Genomic DNA, 7,171 nt, shown 5'->3' on the forward strand with positions numbered 1-7,171 from the left:
GCTAACCTTTGGAGACCTATGCTTTGCCTCCTCAACTCAATCAGGAGCCCTGAGAGGGCAGGAATTGTGTGTTTTTGTAATATCCAGAGCCAATTCAGTGTATGTAATAGGCATACACTAAATTTCTGTTTATGATGCCACATGTCAATGAGCAGTCCAGTAGACAAGGTCTCATTCCCTAACTTCAGAAACCAAGCCATGAGCTGGTCATGGTGGTGCATGCCTGCAATCCCGGCGCCTTAGGAGTCTGAGGAAGGAGGATCTTGAGTTCAATGTCAGTCTCAGCAACTTAGTGAGGCCCTAAGCAACTCAGTAAGGCCCTAAGCAACTCAGCAAGAGAGATCTTGTCTCTAAATAAAATACAAACAGAGCTGGGGATGTGGCTCAGTGGTTAAGCATCCCTGGGTGCAATCCTCAATAAAAAGAAAATGAAGAACCCAAGCCATAGCCTTCTTAGCTTTGGCTCCTTCCAGAAAATCTCTTTCATGTACCCTTATAAATAAGCTAAAAAGAGGATTTCTTATTCTGATTTGTTGTTATTTTCTTTCTGCTTTTTACAAAAAGAGAATTTCTTAACTGGGTCAAAATTGCCTTACATCTTACTGGCTGGGTTTCTGCCCGTCTTCCACACCTATTACATACCATCCCTGGATTCTGACTGCATGTTGCTTCAGGAGTACCTGCTCATGTTTTTATTCACTTATTTTGACTGCCTTGATTCCTAAATAATCTCCTGGCTTCTATTCTGGTGCCAGAACCTCACCTTTATCTGCCAGACCAACCTTGACTCTCAAACCTGACTTTCTAACCTGTCCTCACATGTACAACAGTTCATCACCTACTCAGGGGAGCCTTCTACAACTGGTGAAAAGAGGAAGCATGCTGTTTATTGCATGCAAAACTTCCACTGCTGTTTTAGGAGAAGGATAAATGTAACAACAGTTCTGATGATAGTTACTCTCACCTCTCTCTGACCCTTATTTTCTTCAAGCTCATACTCTGAAATGGTGGCAGATGCCCTGGCCTACTATAATATCATGGTGCAGTGAGCTAACTTTTGGATACCCATGCTTTAGAGCACAACCCAAACAGGATTTGTATTTAATTTCATTAAATATGCTGACTCTGAAATTTGGACAAAAGAAAATAAAGAAAAGTACTATATAAATTCACAAAAATACTTAGGAAATGTGTACAATACCAGAAGAAAATAGTAAAACATTAATGCTGCACTGCAGAGGTGGCTTTTTTCATTCTTACCATAACAATTTTTACATATCCCAGAATCAATCTATATTTCACAGCAAGCTGTAACACTAAACCTGACATAAAGATTTCATGTGCAATCCAACAAGTAACTTCAGGTGTTTTTTTCTTATTCCCTGAGGATCAAGTATAGTAACAGCCACTATAACAAATGGGTCCATAAACTTCCACCCAGAGGGGACTCTCTTGTGTTCAAATAGACTGACAAACAGAGCAATAACATCTGACAACATGTCTACATTCAATTCTCCTGAGCCTCTAGTCAAACTCTAACACACACTATATCTAAAGTAATGAAAGCTAAATGACTTACCACCATGTTACAAGAATGCTACAGTTCACAAAACAAGATAAATAGAAGGAAAAAAAATCACCTCTTAGAAAGGAACATTAAACTTTAGTTGCCTAGAAAGTAACTCAAAAATATCTCTAGCATTAAATCTCATCTCTGATTAGTTGAGTGGCAGTAATCATTTAATTAGTGGCATCCAATATAATCTTGGAGGAAACATTTTCTGTGAACCAGAGACTGCATGAAAAAGGGGGAAAGATCAGAGGTACAGGACTTAAGAGATCTGAGTTCCATTCCTGGATCCCCCACCAAAATCTCTGGGCCTTGGGACAGTTATTACTGTCTGAGCCGCAATCTCCCCACCTATAAAAATAAAGCCAATAACATCTCCCCCAGAGTGAGAAGATGGGGAATGATGAGCTATCATGGTAAGGAACACAGCAAGGTGGCAGAGGCATTTGGTCAATATTGCTCTACTGCAGACAGCAAAACATTAATCCTGTGAAGATACAGGGAGGGATGTCAAAAAGGACAACTACCATACTAAGCAGCATTACCAGGACCAAGTACTCATACCATCCCATATGTGCACAGATGGCATGCCCCTTCTCCCTCTCTGAGGTTACACAGGTAGGAATGGTCTATCTACAAATAACAGTAATGGATGCTTAGACAAGAGATTGATATAGTAGATATCCCTGCTCCTTTTTTTATTTTTATAATAAAGATAACAATGACCAATTTACCTACCAAAAGGACAAAGAAAAGTGAATATTACAGATAGATTTTTGATGTTTGAGGTCCTCAGGTTTATTTCTTAAAGTTTAATTTACTTTTGCAAAGTAGTCTGTGAATAGCTTGAATTCTGTATAAGATACCAGCCAAATCTGACAACCCTGAAGGACAAAGACACCAAGATCCTGATTCTGTCACCCATCATCATTCCCCTTACTTAACAGCATTCTTCTTACAAAATCTTGAGGAGCCGTCTCTCCCAAAGGAAGATCTCATCTCTGTAGAACCTTCCACTTATATAGTGCACTGAAGAAATTACAATGGCAACTAACTTACACAAAGACAGACAACAGGCTTGAACTCAAAAAGCACCCCAGCAAGTCACACACACTATTTCACCATCTCCTTTCACAACTGCTGGATGAATAAATTCCATGGAAATTTCCTAAAATAAATACTGTATAATTCAGATACCAAAAATATATAATTATGTCATTGTGTATTACAAATACAGATTTTAGTACCATTTTTATTAATCTCAATGTTTAAATTTAATGACCTCAAATCTTTTTATAATATAAAAGTGATTAGCAATTTTAAAGATACATTTCACAGCATCTGAATGAGTTACTGCACATAAAAATACAAAAGCGTCATTATAGAAACCAACAAAATTGTGAGATTTCAACATATCACAGCCCTCTCTCCTGCATAACTTTTAAACTTCAGCATTCGCAACCTAAGAGAACTATAAGCTGGTCATCTCTACCCTGTCACAAAGAAGGCAATCCCTCCACTATATATACCAGCCTTCCAACAAGGAAGGGAAGGAGGAAAGAAAGAAGTAGGGAGGTGGACAGAAGACCTGGGCAGGAGTTACACTGATTCTCTGTGGTATTACTTCTTCCTAAAGGTAATAAGTGATACAGAGCAGAAACTCCTGTCCCTCTTTGCTGATGACCCAGCATAAGGAGAAAACAGAAACCGAAACATCTGATCTCCAATATCTACCAGCTGACAAAGGAAGAGAACCCAGCTCCTATGAGCACTGTAAGGCTTCTTATTTAAAACATCTTTTTAGTTGGGATTTGTAGCATGAATTTGCTAAGCTGAAAAGCTAAGCAGGACTGTATCTACCCCAACATAAGGCACTTGAAAGAGAACAAATGAGGAACATGGTCACTACCCCTGGCTGAGCCTATGGTACTGCTCCTGGCACTCTGTTTCCATGCTCTACGTACAACATATGTCTCTAAATCCTCATAACAACCCTATGAGTATTCCCATTTTATAGATGAAGAAACTAGGGAAGAGTCAAGAGCCTTGTCCAAGGACAGGAGGAAAAAATGAAGTTGACATTCAAAACAAAACAAAAATATGTTTCCAGATAATATACTTTCAACCACTAGCCAGTCCTTCTTTTATTTGAAATGAGATAATCTCACTGTAAAAACAACTCTTAAAATGTAAAGTGATTATCAGATACCCATTCTATTACACTATTAAAAGGTAAATCTCAAAATCTGTCTACAGAAATTCTACCCAAGCCACTAGAGCCATGGGAAGTGTATTGTGTATTTCTGTATACATTATATCACATAATCTTCAGATCCCAAAGAGGATGGCACAGGTGGGTATTAAAACATCCAACTAACATATGAGTATCTTCCAGAGTCAGTAAATGAATACCACTACAAAGCTTCTAAGAGGCAAAGGCTCAGTTCATTCATAAATGACACTTTTGGAAATATTCTGTCCTCTTTCTCCAAATGAATCAAATTTCATGGGGCGACTATAACCTCCATTTTATATAAGATTACACAGGAATGGTTTAAAGCTCAGAACACAAAGAAACTTAAATGAAGTAAATATCAGACATCAACAATATCTTCCAAGGAAAGTAGTAATCCACAGCTGTTTCAATCCTGGCAGAGTAATAAGGAATCTGTCAATGGCAGGGATAAAAAGATACAAGCTTATCTGTTAACAAACTTTTAACCTTCATATGTGAGCTAAAATGATGGATTAGAATCACCAAGAGCCCCTAACACACAGCCAAGTCTGCATCCATCTGCCAAGTCTTTCCTGGCAATACATATGGATAGTGCATAAGGATATGGGGCAGGAGAACTGAGAGATCATGTCTCTCTGGCACTGGTGAACACCTCTGGCTGCAGAATAGGAGGCTGAAATCTGGAGGAAGTCAGGAGAACTGAGAGAAATTCCTCTCCAAAAAGAGATCTCCTGAGCAGGAGAAAGCCACAGACTAGAAAGTAAAGAACTCAACAGTGTCCAAAAACACAAGTAGTCAAGCTATAAAACAAAGAGATCTCCCACTCTTCAGAAAGATGACAGCTTGGCTCTTAAGCATAGGAGATCACCAATGTCCTATTGGGGCTCAGATTCAAAGCTCCATTAAAATCAAAGTCCCAATCCCAATCTTAAGGCAGTAGAATGCCAGTGGTGACCAGTATCTAATATTACTACAAAGCTCTGCCCTAGCTCAGAACTCCACATTAACAGGGTGACAAAGAAAATACAGGCCCTTTTTGGAAAGTAGATATTCCTCAGACTTTATTATTCTTTAGTATACAATATCCAACACATCATAAAACATAATAAATCACAATAAGAACATGATCCATAAGAAAACAATCAACAGAGGTAGACTCGTACCTGACCTTGATATTGCAATTAAAAAACAGATGAAACTATGATAAGTGTACTAAAGAATCTAGTGAAAAGATGAGCAGATAAAAAGAACAAGTAAAGGATTACAAGAGAATTAAATAGGAACTAAAAAGCATATAGCAAAACTATAAATGAAAAATTTTAACTTTGAAAATAAAAGAACACATTCAAAGAGCTTACCAGAAACCTAGATACAGAGGTTCTATGATTTAAAAAAAAAATGGGGGAAAAAAATCCAAAAGCCAACAAGAAAAAGAGTGTGGCAGAAGTGTTACTCAAAGAAGTAATGTCTATAAATTTTCCAAATGTTCTAAAACACATTAACTCACAGATCCAAGAAAATCCATCAACCCCAAGGAATAAAAACACAAAGAAAACCATATCTAGACATAGCACAGTCAACCTGCTAAAAACTAAAGACAAAGAAAAATTTCAAAGCAATCTGAAGAAAAAAAAGACATACTACTTTATAGTATGCAAGAAGAGCAACATTAAAGAAGCCTACCTTTTGTCAAAAATAATCAAAGTCAGAATACAGTCGTCTGGTATGGTTAAATTTTGAGGGATAAGAAAAACAATTGTTGCATAGGACTCTTTATCCAGCAAAATGTATATACAAAGAATTCCCACAACTAAGCACAAAAATGAAAACAAACAATCCAATTATGAAACATACAAAAGACAAGATACATTTCACCAAACAAGAGAGATGAATGGTAAAATAAGCAGATAAAAAGGTAGTCAGTATCATCAGAGCCATTAGGAAAATGCAAATAAAATCCATGATGAAATATCATTACTCTGTTAGAACAATTAAAATAAAAATTAAGACAATACCCAATTCTGGTAAGGATAAAAAGAAAATAAATCACTCCTAACACTGCTGCTTAGAAATAAAAAATGGTGTGGCTATTGTGGAAAATGGCTCATCAGGTTCTTATAAAATTAAGAATACACTTGCCATTCAACCAGGTATTTAACCTAGAGAATTGAAAACATATCCATCTAAAAACCTGTACACAATGTTCATAGCAGCTCTATTTATAATACCAAAATACTGGAAACAATGCAAATATTGTTTGGGTGGATAAACTGCTATATCCACACAATGGTATACATGTCTCAGCAATAAAAAGGAATGAACTACTGATACATACACCAACCTGGAAAGAATTCTACCAGCATTTGCTTAACATAAGTAACCTTAAAAGGTTACATATTGTATGAAAAATTACATGACTAACAAATAGGGAACAGGGATAGAGAACAAGATGGAGAAGAATACAAAGAAATGGCAGGAAGGAGATCTTTGTGGTAATGAAACAGCACTTGTGGCAATCATTCAAATATACACATGATAAAATCGCACAGAGCTTTATACAAACATACATACATGAATGCAGCTTAAAATATAGGAAATACTAAATAAGATCCTTCAGATGTTAACAATAATGTACTGATAGATATCAACTTCCTAGTTTTTACTGCACTATAAGCCATAAAAGATGCCACCATTGGGGAAGCTGACAAAAGGTACCTGGAATTCTAGGGGTTTTTTATGTTTGTTTTTTGAATATCCTATGAGACAATAACTATTCTAAACTACAATGTTTACTATTTTTTTAATTTTTACTTTTTAAAGGAAAAATAAAGACATTTTATAATAAGCCAAAGCTGAAAAGATCCATATGACAAAAGATGCTGGAGTTCTTCAAACTGAATGGAAACAGTACCTGAGAGAAGCAAGAAGTAAGGAAGAACATCAGACTCAAAGTGCAGCATGTTTCTACTGAGATATTCATTACTTCAATTAATATTTGTGAGAGATACATATTATGTGTATGTATGTGTGTTTGTGTGTTTATATATATATATATTGTAGAATATATAATAACTAGTATTGTAAGCACCATGGAATCAAAGATAAATAACACTAAATCATACAATCTAACATAAATCTATGTAATTATTACCAAAAAATAATAATAAAGACATTGTCATCAAAATACTTATACTGGTGGTTGTACAAGAATGAAAATTGTCATTGTGAATCTGAAAATAAATGTTAAGTCAAGCATTATGGACAGTTTTCAATGCAAAGGGTGACCACAGCTTAGTCACAAAGTATAAAGAAAGATAACAAATAAATAAGATGCCAAAGATTCAAGATACCCAAGCCTGTGGAGG

General features: G+C 36.1%; 1 long non-coding RNA gene across 1 annotated transcript; it reads left to right on the forward strand.

Moving 5' to 3' along the window:
* Positions 1-353: 353 nt before the first annotated feature.
* LOC125614883 lies at positions 354-7,171 on the forward strand. The gene is made up of 2 exons (XR_007345460.1): positions 354-3,343; positions 6,627-7,171. It is a non-coding gene; the product is annotated as an uncharacterized LOC125614883 (long non-coding RNA).

This window comes from Marmota marmota, unplaced genomic scaffold (genome assembly GCF_001458135.2).
Source record: "Marmota marmota marmota unplaced genomic scaffold, marMar, whole genome shotgun sequence".
Lineage (NCBI taxonomy): Eukaryota > Metazoa > Chordata > Mammalia > Rodentia > Sciuridae > Marmota > Marmota marmota.